Here is a 23,225-nt window from a genome sequence, read left to right on the forward strand (position 1 = left end):
AGAGCACTACACATTACCAGGACTGCCACTGAAAAAGGCAGCCCGATATTGAATCCCCCCTCTTGCCCCATGTCCTGATGCGCACTGCACATTTCTCTGTCCCTCATTCCACATTTCTGGAGAAATGCTTGGCGTGATGATTTCATGACACGAGGAAAGTCGAACTACACCTTATCAACTTTGGGCTGCTGTTTTTGGCAATACCATATTTACTGTAAACTGTCGTTCCACATGTAGCCATTGCTTGCTTTCAATCATTTAATCAACTGAGTACACGTTTTCGTCTCTGACAACATACATATTTCTATAAGAGAGCCACCCACTTCCCAGGATAAATGTTCAAAATCATGGTGGCCCTTTTCAGACTTGTTTCCCATGCAGCAGCATGTCAAATAGTGTGAAGAATAGCACGTCCGCAAGCTTTTGATATGTAATCCTAGAGGGGCTTGATTGCCAGAGTTCATGTCTCTGACAAAGAAGGCAAGGGAGCTATCAGTTTTTATCCTGTCACAGCTTCCGCACACCCTGCTCGTTCATTACCCTCAATATTCCCCTCTCCAATGGCTCACTGCCTGATCTTCCCCAGTGACTGTTTACATGGCCTCAGGCTTTGCTTTTATTTTATTGGTTCACTGAGCCCACCATAGAAGGTCATGCCCTTGGGAAGGTTTTTTCCTCTTTCCTCTTTGTGTGTCTGAGCCTTTGACTTGGGGGGGGGGTACCAATGCAGGCTCTTGCAGTTTCTTTTTTCTTCGTATGTTTAGACTCACTAAAGGGGCTTGTGTGTTTGTTTGTGACTGGCATGGAATTCTGCAGGCCACTATAAGGTTTTTACAACAGGTAACCAGAGGATTGCGGGGAAATGACCAAAACATTCCATTACACAAATCCACTTTTTAATAGCAATGCCACTAAACTTAGCTGGATGTCCAACCAGGAATGTGGAACTGGTGGCCTTGCATATGTTGTTGAGACTGCAATTCCCATCATCCCTGACCACTGGCAATGGTGGCTTGGACTAAAGAGACCCATCTCTACCTTTCCTGATTCCAAAGTTCAAAACACTCAATTTCCCAGCATGTTCTTCTAGACTCAGCATTTTCTCCTGCCTCATTCAGGATGGAGTGATTGAGAGGGGGACACAACAACCAGCATAACAGATATTTGGCAACCGTACTGGGCAAAGGGCAAGACTCGTGCACTTGAGATCAGTTAGGAAGAGACCCTCATAGACACCACACTTGAACTATCAGGCTCTGCTCATTGAGTCTCAAGATATGAGCAACAGGAAACATGATAAGCCATTATGGAGGCAAATTGGTTAGAGACTACAGCTGGGTGTGGATTGGAGGGCAATCTTTTCCCCCCAGAAATGTTTGTGTGCATAAAGCAACTACTTGCCATCCTATTCTGATAGAAACAAAAGGCTTGTAATACCTTGCTTGTTATCTCGTATTACAGTCATTTCAAAAACTAGCTGGAGGTTGAGACCGTGATTTATAGCAAGGGTGTGGAACCTTTTTCAGACTGAGAGCCACATTCGCATCTGGGGAACAGCCAAGCACAAGTGATGAGCAGGGCCAGAGGCAAAAGTAGGCACGGCCAGATGTAAATATTACATTTCTACAGTAGGGTCATCTCTTCACACACCCCTCTCCATCCATGCAAGCAAGAGGAACGATCAGAGTTCATGGACACATTCCAGCCAGGCAAAAACAATCAAGGAAGCGATGAAGTAGGGCTGCTGAGAGGTGCGGCCTGGGGAGTAGGCCATGGGTCCTCCTTTACAGAGGACAGCCTTCTGTTTGAAGAACAGTCTGGTCCCAGTTTGAGTTAACAGTAAAGAACCATAGCAATGGAGGGACTTTCAATGTGTCCATCAACAGCAACTAGACAGCAGACTGAGTGCCTGTAGATCACCTGGTCACAGTGAACGGCACAAAAGTGAGGTGTATAGCATTTCCATTTAAATTATAGCAATTAAAAAGAGTCCATTTAAAAGAGAATCTGCTCTTTCTGGATTAGGCTTCAGTTTATCAGGCTTCATCCAGCCCACTACTGGCTCTAGGCATGGGTTCAGAATAGCAGCAGCTTCCCTGGTATCTCATGAAAAGAAGAAATAAATCTATCTATCATCTGTATATTAATGACAACACATTCCAAATCTCCGGACAATCTCTCCCAACGGCACTAAGTAGACATTAAATAGTATGAGGAACAGAACTGATCCTTGAAGGATACTGTGTGCTACTGGCTGAGGTGTTAAACAGGAATCCTGCAGCACAACATTCTGGGGAAAAAAACCCATGATGTCATTATTCCCTCTGAGATTCCTGTAGCCAGAGGGAGGGGATGTGGGCACCCCCCCTGCAGCAGCCCTTCGTCCCCCTTTAGTTTTTTTTAATTGTCTTTTTAATTTGTGACACGACAGACAATGATAACCTCCATTTAAAGAATGATAGCTTGTTGAACAGGAGCAATTTCAGAATCAGTCCCTCTGAAAAATCCCCTCTAGGACCCTCTGAATAAGGCAGGGCTAGCACACAACAACAAAAAAGGCTAATCTGGAAGAGCCCCCAAAATCTGCTCACTCAAGACGTTATCTCGCAATAGCCATCTTAAGACTGGAAGGAGCTAACACAGCCGCTGTGGGTGCACATGGACCTGGAGCTACCTTCCCTGGCATCCATAGGATCCCTTCTCTTGCTGAAATTAGGCTTGAAATAAATATTGTATTCTAGGCAATAGTATAGGTTATGATATGTACTTGGTTATGAGGTGTGGGTGTCCATGACATGATAGTTTCTCCTGTCTGCAAATGTGTCGATGGGCCCACAAATTGTGGATATTCCTGAACAACAGGAGCACAGAAAACTGCCTTACATGCAGTCAGCCCATCTCAGTATTGTCTGCACTGTTTGGTAAACCACTCCAGGGTCCAGGCAAGAATCTTTTCAGCCCTATGGCGAGGTGTCAGGCATTCAATAGGGACCTTCTGCATTGAAAGTTATTGTACTACCCCTGAACTATGGCCCACTGGACCTTCCTCTTCCTCTTTTCTAAAGTACATAGGCAAGCCTCCTCCAAATGCTCTAATCAGCCAAAACGGGGGAAAGATCAAGTATGCAAGTTCCAAGGAACTTGCCCATATCCTCAGACTGCACAAGAATCCATACCTCTCCCTAAGATCTGTGATAATTATGGTATCTAAGTCAGAGCAGATGTGAATAACTTACCTGTAAATATCTAGCAATATTGTCACAACAGCTCACAAAGTCTTCTTTCTCCAGTTTTCTATGCCTTTAACTACTTAATGACATAGAAAATGTAACAGGCCTTTAACTACTTAGAACAGCTCTGCTCAGTTACTCTGTGCTGCTGCAATGGTAGCAGACAAGTAAGATTTCTTTGCTGCCATCACTGCCATTGAACTGGCCTTAATATAGACTCTAAACTGTGTTTGATCAGATCTGTCCCACGTTTTTCTCTATTGGCTCTCTAATCATTGTACCAATATGCCCTATGCATATTGGAAAACCTGGGAGCCCATCTCACTCCATCAGCAGGAGACAAATACTCAACCACCTGGGTCATCTCCCTGTCACAGAGATTAACCAGGGCTTCAACATAATCACCAGCTCTTACAGGAACTCCCGAAGAACACGTCAAGAAACCAATAGATCCAGCATGCTGTGAGGGAAGGACCTTTCTAAAAGCTCCCCCACCAAACCTGTGCAGAAGATTCTGTGGGAAGGATTCCAGGAGAAAGAGTGAGGGAGGTAAAGACCATCTCAAGGCCTGCTGTAGCTGGATTCTACCACCACCCCACCCCTATGGACAATCCACAATCAAGTGGGAATGGTCCTGATGTGTTTTAACACATTCATATAGTTTATTGTGTTTTTAAAATTTGTACTTGAATATTACTTGTAAGTTTCTTTGGTAGGATTTATATCCTGAAAGGTGGGATATAAATAATTGTAATAGATACATACATAACGTTATTTGTGGATGATGGACAAATCCTTTTTGGCTTAATCCAACCCCTTTGAATTTAGATGCTCAGAAACAAAAAGCTTGAACATTGTTAGCCAGAAACTTGTCCATATTAGCATATGGAATATAAGAAAAAATGCAGCAGGATTTGTATTAAATATTTCAAAATGCCCGCACTGCTATTCAGCTGAAAAGAATAAATATACTACACCTGCCAAATGTTTGTGAGCTTTAGAGAGAGCCGTATCACAATTCATGTCACAGGCTAATGTTTCAACAGCAGACATGGGAAAGGATTACAGGCCCAGTGGATATTCCCGATGGTGTCAAGTGCATACCATTCAGCCTCCTGTCAACCTCAAAAGATGCAGGAAATCCAGTTTATAGTCAAGAGCAGTAGGCACGCTTTTAAAAAAAGGAAATGGTGGGTTGATGAACATTAGAAATGAGAAATGCTGCCTGTGTGCTCTCACTGCTGTTGTAGCTTTAGGCTACTGAGATTGTTTATCAGATACAGCCTGCCCCCAGAAGCACAACGCAAGCCAATTCTTATGGCTTCCACCTGCACATCTGCTGCTGCTCACTCTGACTGTTAGCTACCAATGTCACATTTAGAGATGGCCACATGCATCTGCCCCAGAGGGCCTGTAACACTGCAGTTTCAGAATTACAGGTACCAGGGAATAATGGCAACCTCACACAGAGCTCCTTCCCAGTTGCCAACAGGACGGTGGGGTAGCAGCGCTCAACTGACCTCCTGATATCTGAGTCACTGCTGCTGACCAAGAGGGAGAGCAACATGGTAGCAGGGACATTGGTATGGCGCAAACACATTAGTAGGAGCACTGGATTGGTTCTACTGGTGTGTTCAAACAACAGCAACCACCCCACCACCTCCCTCTCCTAGTATGCAACAGAGACACAGCTGTCAGGAGGTTAAGTGAGTGTTGCCACCCCAACATGCCATCCATTACTGGCCTTCCCCCTCTTTTCTGCTGTCACTACCACCACCACTAGGTAACTTTGAGTGAAAGAAAGGGGACAGTGGGGCAGGTATCAATGGCAAGTTTAGGGGACTCATGGGTTAAGCTCCTTTGTGCTTCTGATGACAATATTTCTGAATTTTTGAATTGGTTTTTTTTACTTATTTTTTTAGAAATAGCTGAGTTTGCCAAGTTCACTTCTGTATCAACGCGAAGAAGGTTTGCTCGGCACTAATTCACAATCTCCATTGTAAAATGAGGCTAATTTCTTGATTTTGCCCTCTCTACACAATCAGGAAAGCCTGGCAGAAGGGATGGCTGTTACTTATTTTGAAATTCTGGAGATTAAGTTCAAACTCCAAGCCTGGTCATTTCATTCATTCATTCATTCATTCGTTCATTCATATATTTATATACTGCTCAATACTAAGACAGTCTCAAATTGGTTTACAAAAATAACAATATGTATACACTAAACTGAAAAAAACTACAATACAATACAATATAAAACAATATAATCCCAAGACAGCAAAAATATAGCAGCAGCTTTTGAAAACATCTAGTGTCATGGATCCCTTCCCTCTCCCTCGTATCCTGACTCATAATACAATACACTCAACACATAAACACCACACCCAAATTCTGTCTTACATTCAAGCAAATCATACAATATTCTTCCAGTTTCATGGATGAAGATAAAATAAATTTGTTGGTTCTACCTATCATTGGCTCTGGCTCTACCTACAGTTGACTTCCCTGCCCATACCAATCCCAATGGGCGCCAGCCACCATTACCCTTACCTTGCTCCTTAGCACCTGGTGTAGCAGTCTCACAGTCAGCATTTACTCCACTTTTTAGCATTTATTTTTATTTATACAATAATTTCTGCTTCACCTTCCCAGTGTGTAAGCATTAGGGTGGCTTCCAACAGTTAAAAACACAGTATCATAATAAAACTATACTTAATAGGAAGTACAACCAAGAGAGGCACAGATAAAACACCATGTTTTAAAACTGCCAACTACCTGGGAAGGCAAAAGCCTGTTGGAATAAGAACGTCTTCACAAACCAGTGAAAGACCATCAGAGAAGGGACTATCCAACCCTTATGGTGCAAGGTGCTCTATAATATTGGTACAGCCACTGTCCTTTGCCCTTGATAGGACACAGAGAAGTATCTCCTCCACTAATTTCAGAAGCAAGCAGGCTGACATCCAGAAACATACTGTATACTTAATTATCTCAAGTCTGTCTTGCTGAAAAACCTAGTCCAGGGCAGGACCTGAGAAGAAGCAGAGAGGATATGCTGGTCTTCCTTGGGGAGCAAAGCAGCACTGAGCTGGCTGCCCCTGCGCACGGAGAACACCGGGAAGGCGGGCGAGCCATGGAGCGGGTAGGCCGGAGGAGGCGACGCCAGCACTGCTAAAGGCCCACCACTCCTTCGCATCTCTGCCCGCTGCTGCTGCCACCGCCACCGCTGCCCCCTCAGCCGGCAAGAAAGGCAGGCAGGCAGGCGGCCAGGCGGGAGTCCTCACACACTCTCCTCACGGGCCTCGACGGCGCGGAGGAGGAGGAGAAGCAGTAGCTTTCAACAGCCATGGCGTGGAATAAACAGCTTCTTCGGGGACACCCCTTTGTTGGAATTTATCCATGTCCTGCTAACTGCTGCTTTTAGCTATGGAATTGAATATCCACTCCTTGTCAGCTGATGCGATGGTGAACAGGAAGAAACTGGAGGCCATGCTGCAAGGGCCATCCCTCTCAGACTGACACAGCTGCCTAGAACATCTCTGGAGGAGAGCAGATGTTACCCTGCTTCTACACCCTGATGTGTGTGATAATCGCTGTTTTTTTTACAAAAAATAATGTTATTATTTAATTTTGTAAATTGTAATGCTTTATTGAAGTATTGGTGTGTTTTTCTTGTAAGCCACCTTGAGGGCCTTTTGGCCATTAGGCGGGGTATAAATAAATAAATAAATGTATCCAGGGGAAAACAAAGCACTAGGGCCGTGCACCAGCTTTGGCCAAATCGACCCTATCTGGAGGTTTTTGGCCTCAGCTGAGTCAGGTTAAGACAGTCACAGATTGTGATCCAGGGCTGTCAGGGGGCAAGGCATCAGGCAGGCAGAAGAAGTAGCTATCAGGCAGGAAAGACTGAAACCTATTAGCTGCCTCTTTCCCAGACAACATAAGCCCAATGCCACAGCTCTCCTTCCTGCCTGAGTGCCCACAGGATCAGTGCTTCCACTCAACCCTGCTGAGCAGAGGCATAGATCCGGGGGGGGGGGCTCACTTGCAAGCTGCTTTCTTGTAAGAAACCCACTCTGCAAAAAAGCAACCCGCAGAATTGACCCCTGTCAGGAGGAGGGGGGAAGGAGACACAACATCTCCTTCCCCTGCTTCTCTCCAAGCCGTATGTTTATTTAGGGGCTTTTTTAACCCCCAAAGTGACTTGGGACCAGCTCCAAGTTTGGATGGGTGGTCCCCGGGTTGACCCAGGGTGGGTTGGCCTCCCCCCACTAATTGGAGCCATGGGTGGTTCACAGCCCTACAAAATACCACTATGCAGATAGGCACAAAAAAGTTCTATTTTCAGATGTTTCCAATAATTACATGGCTTAAACTCCTTGCCTGCACATCTCAAAGTATTTTTAAAAAATACTGCGATGAGCAGGTCACAACTTTATTGAACAAATTAATCAAGGATCTGCAGCAAATACAATTATAACTTAATCCCTGTGGGCAATTCTAACTTAAGGAGGGATAGATTTTCTCATTCTCCTTGTATGGACAACACAACCCTGGCTTGAGGCCCACACCAGAAATATTTTATGATGTGAACTTTTCATTACTAGCTCACCATAAAAATAAGCCAAGGGTCTCAGCCTTTTTGTGGGCTTTCCTGCCTGATGGCTACTTCTTCCTTCTGCCTGGTGCCTTGCCCCCTGATAGCCCTGGTTTACTCTGGACCATCCAATCTGATCCATAGCTAACACTGGTCAGTGTTAGAAAGGATGAAGCCACAGGCCACCATACCAACCTGATCCCAAAAAGCTGGTTGGCAATGGGAGATAGGTTGGTTAGCTAATCTTTACCAAAGGATGCCTTCAAGAGCTCACTAGAACTACAAATGCTAATCGCCCTCCCTCCCTGCACAGAATGTCATCGGAGGGAGCCAGCCTTAATCTTGACTACCCTCTCTCCACCTGCTGACCAAAAGGTTGAACAGACTATGCTGCAGATCCTCAATTTATTTATTTCATTAAACTTATAGACCGCCCCATAGCCGAAGCTCTCTGGGCGGTTCACAAGACAAGAAACATCAAAAATACAATAGACGTGTAACAATATAAACACATTAAAAGTTTAAAATGTTAAAAAATTAAAACAATATCAGTGCATACAAATGTTAAAAAGCCTGGGTGAAGAGAAAAGTTTTAACCTGGCACCGGAAAGATAGTAATGTTGGCGCCAGGCGTATCTCCTCTGGGAGATCGTTCCACAGTTCGGGGGCCACCACAGAAAAAGCCTTTTTCTGCGTTGCCACCCTCCGAGCTTCCCTATAAGTAGGAACTTGGAGGAGGGTCTTTGATGATGAGCGTAGTGTACGGGCAGGTTCGTAACGGGGGAGGCGTTCCAACAGGTATTGTGGTCCTGTGCCATGTAAGGCTTTGTAGGTCAGAACCAGCACTTTGAACCGGGCCCGGAAACAAATAGGCAGCCAGTGCAAGCGGGCCAGAATCGGTGTTATGTGGTCAAACCATCTGGTCCCCGTGAGCAGTCTGGCTGCTGCATTCTGCGCAAGCTGCAATTTCCGAACCATCTTCATAGGCAGCCCCACGTAGAGCGTATTGCAGTAATCTAATTTTGAGCTTACCAGCGCATGAACTACTGAAGCGAGGTTCTCTCTGTCCAGATAGGGGCGTAGCTGGGCCACCAGCCGAAGTTGGTAAAAAGCACCCCGTGCCACCGAGGCTATCTGAGCCTCAAGTGACAGGGTGGATCTAAAAGAACTCCCAAGCTATGAACCTGTTCCTTCAAGGGGAGTGCAACCCCCTCCAGAACAGGTCGAACATCCCCCATCCTGTCAGGAGAACCACCCACCAGCAGCATCTCAGTCTTGTCTGGATTAAGACTCAGTTTGTTAGCTCTCATCCAGTCCATTGTCGCAGCTAGACATCGGTTCAGCACGCTGACAGACTCACCTGGATAAGATGAAAAGGAGAAATAGAGCTGCGTGTCATCAGTGTACTGATGGCAACGCACTCCAAAGCTCCTAATGACCACACCCAGCGGCTTCATATAGATATTAAAAAGCATGGGGGACAGAACTGACCCCTGCGGGACCCCATACTGGACATCCCAGGGTGCCGAGCAATGTTCCCCAAGCACTACCCTCTGGAGACGACCCACCAGGTAGGAGCGGAACCATTGCCATACAGTACCGCCCACTCCCAAATCAGTGAGTCGTCCCAGAAGGATACCATGGTCGATGGTATCGAAAGCCGCTGAGAGATCAAGGACAATCAACAGGGTCACACTCCCCCTGTCTGTCTCCCAACAGAGGTCATCATACAGGGCGACCAAGGCTGTCTCCGTGCCAAAACTGGGTCTAAAACCCGACTGAAATGGGTCCAGATAATCGGTGTCATCCAAGAGTGTCTGGAGCTGGTTGGCAAACACTCGTTCCAGGACCTTGCCAAGGAATGGAACGTTAGCTACCGGCCTATAGTTGTTAAGGTTTTCCGGGTCCAGGGACGATTTCTTCAGAAGCGGTCTTACTATTGCCTCTTTCAGGAGGCCAGGGACCACTCCTTCCCGCAGTGAAGCGTTAATCACTGCCCTGCCCAGCCGGCTGTTCCATTCCTGCTAGTTTTTATTAGCCAAGAAGGGCAAGGATCCAACTTAGAAGTGGTCGCACGCACCAGTCCAAGCACCTTGTTAATGTCCTCAAGCTGTACTAACTGAAACTCATCCAAAAAATTAGGACGAGACCGTGTGCTGGACACCTCATTCGATTCTACTGCTACAACCTTGGAGTCCAAGTCCTGGCAGATGCACGAGATTTTATCCTGGAAGTGCCTAGCAAATTCGTTACAGCGCGCCTGAGATGACTGCACCATGTCCGTAGGGCCAGAATGTAATAGCCCTCGTACTATTTTAAAAAGCTCCGCTGGATGGCAGATAGATGATTTAATGGTGGCAGCAAAGTGTTGCTTTTTTGCTGCCCTCACTGCCCCTAAGTACAGCTTAGTATAGGCACTTACCAGTGCATGATTGCATCCGTCAGGAGTTCGCCTCCATCTGCACTCAAGCCGTCTCCTATGCCGTTTCATCGCTCTCAGCTCCGAAGTATACCATGGAGCTGCATGAGCTCTACACCGAAGAGGGCGCACAGGAGCGACCGTGTCAACCGCCCGGGTCATTTCTGCATTCCACAGTTCCACCAGGGCTTCGACAGGAGCACCAGCCCTATCAGCCGGAAAACTCCCCAGAGCCCTTTGAAAATCCTCAGGAATCATAGTCTCTGGGGGCCGACCATCTTAATGGGTCCCCCACCCTTGCAGAGGGAAGAGGTCACTGTAAGTCTAAACCTCAACAAGCGGTGATCTGTCCATGACAAAGGGACTGATGTAAAATCCCCTACATTCAGATCACCATCCCCCTGTCCCTTGGCAAAAATTAGATCTAGAGTGTGTCCTGCTATATGTGTTGGGCCAACAGCGTATTGAGACAGCCCCATGGTTGTCATGGAAGCCATGAAGTCCTGAGCCGCCCCAGACAAGGTGGTCTCGGCATGAATGTTGACATCCCCCAACAACAAAAGTCTAGGGGATCTCAACAGTACATCCGAGACCACCTCCGTCAGCTCAGTTAGGGAGACCATTGGGCAGCTGGGTGGGCAGTACACCAGCAGAATCCCCAATCTGTCACGTTGACCCAACACAAGATGCAAGCACTCCAAACCAGTAGCCACTTGGACAGGGTGCCTGGAGAGGGAGATGGAACTCCTATGGACCACAGCTACATCCCCTCCCTGACCCTCAGATCTACCTTGATGCTGAACCAGATACCCCGGTGGGCATAGCTGGGAGAGACTAACTCCTCCCTGCTCACCCACCCAGGTCTCTGTAATGCACATCAGGTCGGCTCTCTCATCCACAATTAAATCGTGGATGAGGGCGGTCTTATTTTGAACCGATCTGGCATTTAAGAGCAGCATCCGAAGACCTGAGGGCTGGCCAATAGGACAACCACAAAACCCGTGGGTGCAAGGAAGACCGGAACAAGGCACAGTCGTTAGCTGCCTGGGCCGAGTTCCCCTTACCTGGCCAGACTTCCTCACAACGCCGTATCTCCCTCTGCCCATCACCACAGCAATTGGGGCCCCCTCAGATCTCCCCACACAGCCCTGAAACCTCTCACCCAAGCACATAATGTAAAACCTTAAATGTACACGCAGTTCTCATACACATACACTCTCATCACACACTCATACCACCACACTCACACAGAAACAAAGCTGTAAACACGTGCTGACAAAACCCTATCAATCAACATGTCACACTCCTCGGCGGAAAGGTGGACCCCATTACCCCTAGAAAACTGAGGGATAAAATGTCAGTGCAAGGATGCAGAATGTAAGCCCCATCGGCTTGCAAAAACCACTTTCGGGTATCACTGTTAATATTTCTCCTGATTTTTTCAACATTGCTAGGATAAAGAAAGCCCCTGCAGACCATCCTCTCCAGCAACCCAGGCCAAACTACCAAGAGATTAGGGCCCCCAAACTGCACTTTTGCAAGGTCCTGTCATACGGAACCTGTAGAAGGCTACCTTTGAAAAACAATCTTTATAGAAGACAAACTACGACTTGTGATAAGCGATTTCACCCATAATGCCATCCTTTTCTAAGCCCACTGGATGGAAGCCCATCTACCTATCAATTGGGTTTCAGAGCTGGAACATGCTCTCCTCCGCACCCAGAAGATGATAGCATGCCCACAGATAAGGATCTGGATAGGAAATGGCCATCAAGAAACAGCTGCCAGGAAGAATAAGACTATTAAAACACCAGCCACGCCAAGAAGGAATTCAGCTAGCCATGGTGAAAAAAGGATAGGAACCATGTAGCAAAACAGAAGCCAATAATAATAATAATAATAATAACAACAACAACAACAACAACAATAATAATAAATTTAATTTTTGTGTCGCCTATCTGGCCGAAGCCACTCTAGGCGATGTACACATTAATATTCAATAAAATACAATATAAATACAGAATAAAATACAATGCAGTCAACACTAATGCAGCCGTCAAACTATGTAGGGCAATCAGTAAACAATTTTCACAAAAACAATAAACAATCACAGAGAAATTAGCCCACCCTGGAGATCTCAAAGGCCTGTCCAAAGAGCCAAGTTTTTAAGGCTCGGCGAAATGTATCCAGGGAAGGGGCATGGCAGAGATCAAACGGGAGGGAGTTCTAGAGAGTGGGGGCCGCCACTGAAAATGCCCTCTCTCTAGTCCCCACCAACCTAGCTGTTTTCATTGGTGGGACTGAGAGAAGGCCCTGCGTGGCTGATCTAGTCGGGTGGCTTAATTGGTGGTACTGGAGGTGTTCCTTCAGGTAAACTGGGCCGAGACCGTATAGGGATTTAAATTATGGCCTAAGATAGCCCTTAAAGGTTGCAAAGTGCTTAATAGTACTATCCTCCATGCCCACCAGGACTGCAAAGCCCAGACTGAATCGTGGACCAAAACTTGAACTGTGTCAGCAGCGTGCCACACTTATGGGGCAGGAAAGCTCCAACACCATGTACTCTGATTCTACAATACCTCTGCAAGGCAGCCAGCCACAAATCAAAGTTTTTGCTTTGGCCACAATGTTTTGGCCACAAAGTGCGGCCACATTTGGAATACTGTGTACAGTTCTGGTCGCCTCATCACAAAAAGGATATTATAGAGTTGGAAAAGGTTCAGAAGAGGGCAACCAGAATGATCAAGGGGATGGAGCGACTCCCTTACGAGGAAAGGTTGCAGCATTTGGGGCTTTTTAGTTTAGAGAAAAGGCGGGTCAGAGGAGACATGATAGAAGTGTATAAAATTATGCATGGCATTGAGAAAGTGGATAGAGAAAAGTTCTTCTCCCTCTCTCATAATACTAGAACTCGTGGACATTCAAAGAAGCTGAATGTTGGAAGATTCAGGACAGACAAAAGGAGGTACTTCTTTACTCAGCGCATAGTCAAACTATGGAATTTGCTCCCACAAGATGCAGTAATGGCCACCAGCTTGGATGGCTTGAAAAGAAGATTAGACAAATTCATGGAGGACAGGGCTATCAATGGCTACTAGCCATGATGGCTGTGCTGTGACACCCTAGTCAGAGGCAGCATGCTTCTGAAAACCAGTTGCTGGAAGCCTCAGGAGGGGAGAGTGTTCTTGCACTCGGGTCCTGCTTGCGGGCTTCCCCAGGCACCTGATTTGCCACTGCGAGAACAGGATTCTGGACTAGATGGGCCACTGGCCTGATCCAGCTGGCTGCTCTTATGTTCTTAAAGTTTATGACATGAACTCTCAGCATGTGAATGACTGTGCCCTTTCCTTTCTGAACAGTTTTGAACATGTGAATGTGACGCTTAACCCCACTGCTCCTAAAGCATGCATCATGGAAAGAGAAAGCCTGGCTGGACTTGACTCCCTTGAAATGGAACTGCACCAGAAAAAGCAACAAAGGCAGCTGCTGAGAACAGAGTAATTTTGAAAGGTGAATAACTGAAGAACAGACACTGTGACAATAAATGCTGACAAGTATTAGGTACAAAAGCCCTCTGAGTATCCACCATTGGCTGAAACGCCCTACCACAGCCCTCTAACATCTTTCTAAAATCTACATTAATCTACAGTAGTGTCGGCCCTGCAGTCTAATGCAGGTAAATCACCACCCATTGTCCTGACAGATAAGCTCTTACCATTGAAAAATTACACGCTCATTAGGGATAGACCACTGCTGGTCTAAGCCAGATCTGACCCTGAACTTGGAAGGCTGCATAAACTGATGTCTTCAAGCAGAGGCTGGACGGCTGTCTGCGGGAGATGCTCTAGCTGTGGATTTCCTGCTGTGAGCAGGGGGTTGGACTCGATGGCCTACAAGGCCCCTTCCAACTCTATGATTCTATGATCATATCCAGCTCATATTATGGCATTAGATCTTGAAACGGACGCATCTGGAAGCAAGATGAGGCATCAGCAATGCCATTCTGAAGGCCACCTGGCATTGGCAATTAGAGTGGCAAGCAACCGAGTGTACTATCAGAAATGTCAAGATTGCTTTTAGGTTGTGACAAGATTGCTCTGAAGTAGGCATTGGTGAGAATTCTACTGAATTTGAACTTAGCACCAGATTTTTTTCAATGGTCTGCATATTCTCCATCTTTGCAAAGTGACCCTGTTTGCTCTGAACTGCAGCAGCTTTTCCCCAACACTGGATTCCCCCCACAAATACTCCCTTGAATATATTGTTCTTTTATTGATTTTACTCCTGTGAGTAAGAGTAGTACAGCTCTCTCTGCCTCTGCCATCCCTTCTCCACTTGAATAATCCAAGTTCCAAGCATGGAGGAAGCAAGCCACGCCTATAATAGTGGAGGAGGAGGAGAATGCAATGCCACTTTCCTTTCCAAATATTGATAATTCCGTTCAAAATAGCAGTATTATTGATATTTTGGGGATGAAACAAAATTGGTCTGGTAAGAGCAATGATGGAAACAGACAGAAACTGCAGACAAACAGAATCGATATTGCCTTGACGTCAACAGATGCTTTCGAAGCAACACCAGCCAACAGATCCCATCCCTACAAGGCGATGGGTGGCTCACAAAGAATGCACACAAATACAGAATCCAAGTAAGAAAAGAATACAACTTATAATAATTAAGACAACCAAATCTTAACATTTTTAAAAAGCAACAACAACTGAAAGCCAAATACATCCATCTTCCTGGTAAAGGGCAGTTCTCAGAAAGATGTGAAAAAGAGCAGGGGTGAGGGGCAAGACAGGTTGAAATGCTTGGCCCTTGATGGTCCCAGCACAGTCTCACTCCTGCAGCAGTACCTCTCAGTTTGCAGCTCCTCCTCATAAGGGGTGGGGCAAGGCAGATGGAAAAGCTGTCCTCAATCTGCAGACAGCCTTCAGAAGGGTGTGTGTGGAGGGGGGGGGCAAGTCCCTGCAGCCCCACTTTTCTACCTCATGTAATTATAGTCACATGATTGTCAACACATGAACAGAGCTACAAACACAGGACTATCTATGTCTGTGGTGCTTTTCAGAGTATGATAAACAAAACAGGCAATTTACAATTGGAGTTTGCCATTAACATTTCAGCAAGGAGAGAAAACACCACACCAGGGGTAAGGGCTGTTGTCTTGAAGCAACCAAGCAACAGCCAAGAAAGTTGTCAAAGCAGGAAGCAAGCAAGCAAAGAAGAAAATGGGCTGGGGACAATCTGAGAGCATCTCCATGTGTCCCCGAAAAGAAGCCAGACTTACTCAGAAAGAGTGAGGAGCCAGATCAGAGACACAAGCTCCACAGGCCTAGGTAGAATCCTATTGAGTCCTTGAGTCACCTGGTGTGCTAGTAGCTACAGTACTACCCTATTGACATCCACTGCGGTTACACCACAGGGCACCAAAGAGGAGACTCGCCTCTAGTGAGATACCATAGAATGCCAGGAAGTAGTGCACTTGAATCCTCCCACCAGAATCCCAAGGCTTAGATCTCTGGCATCCAAGGAATAATTTGAGAGGGTATAGCTAAATAATGTAACTTTAAAAAAATGAAACTTTCCTCATGGAGATGCCTTGAATTTTAATGACTCTCTTCTAACCAGCCTGACAAAATAAAAATATATAATGCAATGGTAAGCAAAGTCCCTTAGCTAGTTCACCAGGCAGAATATTTTAAAGGTATATATTAAAGCATGTTATTTAAATCTGCAGAAAGTCATTAAAATGAAGTCATGGGTTCATCGATGCTGCCTATATATCCACCAACAGAATTAACTGCCTCCCTTTTATTTTAGATTTGATTTTCAGAACATCCATCCTGCAGTTGTACTTTTTTAATATTCTCAGATCAAGAACAGCAACTTTATAAATAAGGTGAATTAAATACAAAGTTGTATATTACTTTCACAAGCTTTGGTCAAACCGGCAAGTCAGCATTTTCACCCTTAACTCTGCTGATGCACTTCAGTATATGATATACAGAAATTATGGGAACAAGCCTCAGTAATTTTCTATATGTATTTGACATTTTATAGTGCAATCCTGTGCATTTCAATGCAGAAAAAAGATCCACTGCATTTAACAACTGCAGCCTTACAGGACTGTAGCCTAACAGTGCAATCCTGTACACACTTAACTGGGAGTTAGCTGCACTGAACACACTAGAACTTACTTCTGAGTAGGTATGCATACAATTGCAGGGCAAATCACCCACCTTTAGCCAGTAGCAGGTCTAAGCAAAGCTATCAGTATCTCCAAAAAGCAAATTAGTGCCAGCAATTAACATTGATTGCAAGTTAAATTTTGAAGCTGTAGCAATCACACAGTGAAACATTATATCACGTGTTTAGTAGTAAGCTATGAATCATTATTTATGACATTCCAGCTAATTTTAGGACATCTTTAAATGCAGGACAACAAGTGTTTCAGATCTTTAGGTACATCCTTTTCAGTGGTTTATACATTACAGAACTTTCAGGGAGCATTTCATCCTGTTTGGAGCATGCTCAGAAGCTTCCATTTCTTTCAGGATTGGCTTTGCTCTCCAGTGAAGGCTTCAAATCCCACGATCTCTGTTGGGTAGGGGTTACCGAAACTGTGGTCTGCAAGTTCAAATGATCCGCAGCATGTCTGTAAAAAGAGAATTAAAAATAATAACACATCTACCACAGCACATTACAATTGCTAAAACGGACAAAAAAATTTTTGTACCGATTTATGTGATTTTATTGTATATACTTTCTGTTGTACACTGCCCAGAGAGCTATGCTAGTGGGGCGGTATAAAAATTTAACAAATAAATAAATAAAATAAATAAAAGTTATTAAGTGATTTGCCAAGACCCTCAGCATTTGCAAGTGGTCCGTGGGGGGACTATTGCTGTAGGGAATCAATGTTCTGAGGAGGGATGGAAAGGTCTATCAGGTTTTAGTCTTTCAACTTCTCACTTTTCCAATTTGAAATTTAGTTCTCCACATTTCTGCAGCAATTTTAGATTTTTTTTTAAAAAAAATCCTCATCAAAATTTTCCAGCATTTCAGTGTGAATTTCTCCCAATACATTTTTGTATGCAGTATCTTGCAAGCAATTTCTCCTAATATAATGTATTTGTGTATACAAATATTAAAGGAAAGTGTGCATAAAAATTAATACTAATTTATTTTATTTATTTTACAAAATTTATATACTGCTTGATTGTAAAAAAAAAGACCTCTAAATGGTTTACAAAATAAAAATTGGCAATAAAACAATTAAAACCAAGTAATTAAAACCATTTTAAAACAATTATAACAGCAGTTAACTAAAATAAACTAAAACACATCAACATCTATGTGCCTGCATAGACTTGCCTAAATAAAAACCTTTTAAGCAGATGCCATAAGGAATACAGTGGAGATGCCGGCCTGATGTCAATAGGCAGGGAGTTCCAAATAATAGGTGCTGCCACACTAAAAGGATGATTGCTTGCAAGTGCAGAACAAGTATTATGTGTCACCCATAACAGTGCCTATTCTGCAGATTGAAATGTTCAAGTGGGGACATACGGGGTAAGGAGGTCTCGCAATCAAACTGGTCCCAAGCTGATAAGGGTTTTATATACCAGCAGTAACACCTTGAACTTGGCCAGTAACAAATTGGCAATCAGTGCAGATCTCTGAACAAAGGTGTTATATGTTGGCAGGGTCTCACTCTCTTCAGCAATCTGGCTGCAGCATTCTGCATTAATTGCAGTTTCCAGGTCAAGTGCAATACACATGGAGTGTATTGCAGTAATCCAGTCTTGAAGTCACCAGTGTCTGAACTACTGTGGCCAAGCTCTCAGAGTCCAGGAATGGTTGTAGTTATATTATCTTACTGACTGCAGCTGATAACAGGCGCTTCTAGACACTGAGACCACCTGGGCCTCCAATGACAGACCTGGATCCAGAAGCACCCTCAAACTGCATACTGGCCCCTTCAGGAGGAGTGCAACCCCATTCAGGTCATGCAATTGACCAATTTCTTGGACACGAGAGTCACTCACCCATAGTGTCTCCATCTTGCAAGGATTCAAGCTTAGCGCATTTTCCATCAGTTCACCATTGTGTCCAGGCACTGCACAACCTCTCCTGATTTGGATGTTATGGGGAAGTAGAGCTGAGTATCATCAGCATACTGATGACACCCTGCCATACAACTCCTAATGACTGCTCCCAGTGGTTTCATATAGAGATTAAATAGCATGGGGATAAGATGGTCCCCTGCGACATTCCACAGCACAACTGCCAGAGAGTAGAAAAACAATCACCCAACACTACTCTCTGGACTTGGTCCTGTAGGTAGGACTAGAACCGCCCTAACACAGTGTCCCCAATTCCCATTGCACAGATTAGGTCCAGGAGGATACCATGGTCAATGGTATCAAAAGCCGCAGAGAGATTGAGAAGCAGGAGCAAGGCTGCACTCCCCCGTCCTGCTCTCTGTAAAGGTAATCCGTCAGGGCAACCAAAGCTGACTCAGTCCCATGGCCAGGCCTAACCAAATTGGAATGGATCTAAAAAATCAATGTCATCTAAGAATGCTGGCAGCTGCCCCACCACAACACTCTACACCACTTTCCCAAAGAAGGGGGTATATGTGACTGGTTGATAGTTATTCCAATCCAAGGGGTCCAGGATGGGGTTTCTTTAGGAATGGCCAGCTCTTTCAAGGCCATAGGGATGACCCCCCTCATGCAGTGAAGTATTAACCACTCTCTGGACCCAGAGTAAAAAACCCTCTGCTAGATTTAATAAGCCAGGAGGGATGGGGTGAAGAGAACAAGTGGTCAGATGTGTAGCTACCAGCAGTATAGCCTGGTGTTGTAACAAGTACCCAAATGGGCATAGCTGAGTTACTTCAGGCCCACCAGCTCATCCATCCAAGTCTTGATGATATATAGCAAGTCACCCCCTTCGCCCACGATCAAGTCATGGATAAGTATGGTTTTATTATGGACTGGACTGGCCTTCAGTACCAGCACCACCAGACCAGAGGACTCAGTGGATAAGCCATCAGTAACTCTGGAGGAGTGAGAGAGCTGAGGTAGGGGACAGGGACCAAGCATCTACATATTTGCCCCAGATGGTGGTCAGCCCCTCCACTCCGACTTTACCTTCCACGGCCATCACCACTGAAATTTGGGCAGCATCTTTGCAACTCCCTGATACCTACCCACCCAGACATTCTAGCACAATCAACTAACACGATACACAGCTGGGAGATTAGGGCCACAGATAACAAACTAAGGCCCAGTAGTAGGTACATCCCACATTGTCAGGCAGAAGATAACAGTGCCAGTCCAATACTGCCCCCCCTTTCACAGGGGGAACACCACCAAACCAATCTTCCCTGGCTAAGGGTCACAGGCCTCTTAGCCACAGTGTATTCTGACTGACAGAGAGGTAATAAATTTAGTACACATTTTAGTATACTGGAAACCTATACTGCAAATTTCAGATAAGCACAAATTTCAAAGGGTGACCGTGTTTTGGTTCTCATATTGTTTTGGAAAGTATCACTTTGATAGATTTGGCTTTAAATGAGTACTGAATTGAATTTCTCCCACATCCCGAGTTCTGAGAATGCACAATGCAAGAATTGTAGTCCTCTGAAAAGACAGAAAAGGAGGTTCATGTCATTTCTAAGGCCAGCAGCCTGTTGATGTTTGTTTGGCACCAAGAGTTCCCTGAAATGCTGGTTATCTCCCCTCCCACTTCACAAACCGGTGTGTGTGTATGTGTGTGTGAGAGAGAGAGAGAGTGAGTGAGTCAGTGAGCGAACGAGCGAGCGAGTGAGTGAGTGAGAGAGAGTACTTTCAGCTGGATTTTGCAATCATTCCTTTCAATTGCTCACAAAATCCCTAGAAGATTTGTGAGTATTCACAAACCCAGATGATTTCTGAGGTAAATACAGATGTTAATTTTAATTTCACACAATTTATGGGAATCCTTAAAATTATCTATGGTAATAATTAGGGGGGGCGGGGAGAGATATGTTTATCTCTAGATATGGCTCAAGGGTACTCTTGTGAATCATTACTAGTCTAAAATACAGGAAGCAAAGGGTAGAAATAAATGGGTAGGTTTCACAATGAAGTGAAGTAAGCAGTTTTCCAAAGATCTGCCTTAGGACCAGTGTTTTTATCAATGACTTAGATGATGGGGTGGAGGGAAGCCTTATGAAGTTTGCAGATGATACGAAACGGGGAGGGATAGCTAACACAATGGAAGACAGGAATAAAATCCAAAGGGACCTGGATAGACTAGAAAATTGACTAGAAAGTTATTTTAGTTGTATATGTTTGGTATGCCACCCTTTGGTGGAAGGGGCATTATAAATACACATTGTTGTTGTTGTTATTACTACTACTATGCTACTTCTCCTCTCCTAGAGAGGCTTTCTTGGCAGCCACACTGACCTCATCTTGACACCAGACAAACATCTATATCTGCACCTACAGTATACCTATATCTGTATATCAGGCCCTGTTAAAACTTTGAAACAACCTTTTAGCATCTTATCATTGTTTTAGTATTGTTTCTGCAGTTTGGTGGTTTTCAAGGTGGTTCCAGCTCTTCTGATGATGAATATGTTGTTGTGTTTGGCACTATTTTGTTATTTCATACTGGTTTGGCTTGTTGTATAAATTTGCATAATCGTTATATAGGCTGTTATAATTTACCTTATTGCCTAAAGCAGGGCTGGGGAATTGGATGTAGCCAATAGGGCTGGGGAATTGGATCTAGCCAAATCCAAAACTCCCCCATGGGCATTTTGACATATAGGTGGGAGACCACTTAAGAGTTCATTTCTTCCTTTCCAACCCAGTTTCAATTCAAGTTGTGACTACAAAGGAACAATCTTCCTTCACTAGTACAGTTTGACTGTGAACTGTGGCTGCAAAGGAAGGAAGGAAGGGGAAATCAGGAGTCTGAACATGCACCGGATTCTTCCTTCCTAGCTGTAATTTGGTCCTTTTTTAAAATTTGCTACTTTTTCCTGACACCAATTTGTAAAAGTGCTGAATTATATCAATTCTTCCAGTTCACTTTGGCCCCATGGGTTTACCTGCCCTGCGCCTTACATCATATGTCAGATGATGGAAAGGTGAGCATAGGTCACATGGGGAATCCTGGGTGGTGGTGGTGGTTAATTAGGCCTGCAGGCTACAGATTTCCCACTGCTGATCTCGGTAATCTATATTACAAGGTGACTAATATAATAGATAAATAAAATCCTAACATTCCACATTGGTAATGGTGTCTAAACTGGAGGTAACTACACAGAATCTATCTAGGAATCATGATGAAACTCCAGTTCATTGTGTTGTGGCAGTGAAAAAGTGAATTAGGCAGCAGGAATTAGGGAAAGGACTGAAAGCATAACTGGAAGGATCAGAATGCAATCAAATGAATCTGTGGCCAGATTTAAAACACTGTGCCCTGTGGTTGTTGTCCTGTTTCAGAAATGACATACAGAGAGAGCCACAAAAGAAATGAGAAAGGCCAGCTAAAATGATAAAGAGATTGGGGTATCCATTCCCACTTTTTTCAATCAATAAAAGCTTAAGAAGTGAGAGGTTTTTATTTGGGAGGGTAATGAGAGAGTTGAGACATGAGGGAAGTTTATAAAATTGTATGAAAGGGGTCCAGAAATTTAGTAAAGATAAATTATTCTCTCTCATATACCCAGAACTCAGGGTCATCCCATAAAACTAAATGGTGGTCAGTTCATGACAAACAAAGGAAGAGCTTCTTCACACAAGCCTAAATGAACTTAGGGGATTCATTGCCAGTAGTTATACTGATAGCCACTTATACAGATGGCTTTTGCAAGCAATTTGAACAAATTCATGGAAGACATGTTTATCAATAACTAAAAATGGAATGTCCATGTTCAGGGGTGCTATACCTCTTGTTATGAAGACAAAAGACAGGATGGCTGTCTCCATCATGTCCTATTTGTAAGGTTCCCCAGGGACAACTGGCTTGTACCTGCTGATAAGAGGCTGTATGGTTGTTTGTTTAATCCAGCGTTGAAATTCTTAGTTCTCATTTTTAGGACCATTGTCTAGGTACAAAAAAACCCCAAACTACAAGTAAGGAAGAAACTACATGAAGAAACAAATACATATGCCTTGTATTTCCTCCCCGCCCCTGTATCTGAGTGTCTGACCAAGGAATTGGAAGAAAATAAGCATCACATTTTAAAAAATGTTTGTAAAACTCATTTGTATTATATTTGCATTGTTATTTCTTCACATTTGCATGACTTTCTTGACGTGTAAATTTTGTTGGCTGTATCAAATGTATGCACCTCTCAGCATTATGCTCTGCATTTTGTAGCATTTAAATGAAGAATCAAATTGCTCTTTCAGTCCAGTGAGTAAAAAAATGCATAATATTGCCTCAAATCCTTGCAAATATACAGCATGTTTTTGACTGCATTATCTGCTTCAGCAACTGTTGTCATTCCATTCAGTTTCTTACTCAGCATTGTCAGCTGCTTGGAAAATAAGGATTACACTATCTAAACTGCAAAGCTGAAAGAAAATAATAATAATTAAAGCAGACTTACACTAAATTTACTACGTAGTCTTTAATTTGAGTAATGGTGAATATTAGCCTTTGCCTTGATTTCTAAGATCATACATTTCCCAATACAAAATCAAAAGACTTCATATGGTCTTTGAAGTTAAACTGAGGTTGTAGTAAATGTGACAATAAATGCAACATGTGTAGTTGCATCTTTTGTTTTTAAATTGTTAATGGCAGGTGTCCTCCCCCACCCAATTTTCATCAAGATCACAGCATATGGGGAAAGGAAAAATCACCCTCCCCACCTCACTCACTCATGCCTGCAATTAGCAATTTAAAAATAAAAGATGCAAAAGCAAGTGACATGTTTAACATCACATCTAGATTGGTTCTG

The sequence above is a fragment of the Rhineura floridana genome, chromosome 5 (assembly GCF_030035675.1).
Source record: "Rhineura floridana isolate rRhiFlo1 chromosome 5, rRhiFlo1.hap2, whole genome shotgun sequence".
Taxonomy (NCBI): Eukaryota; Metazoa; Chordata; class Lepidosauria; order Squamata; family Rhineuridae; genus Rhineura; species Rhineura floridana.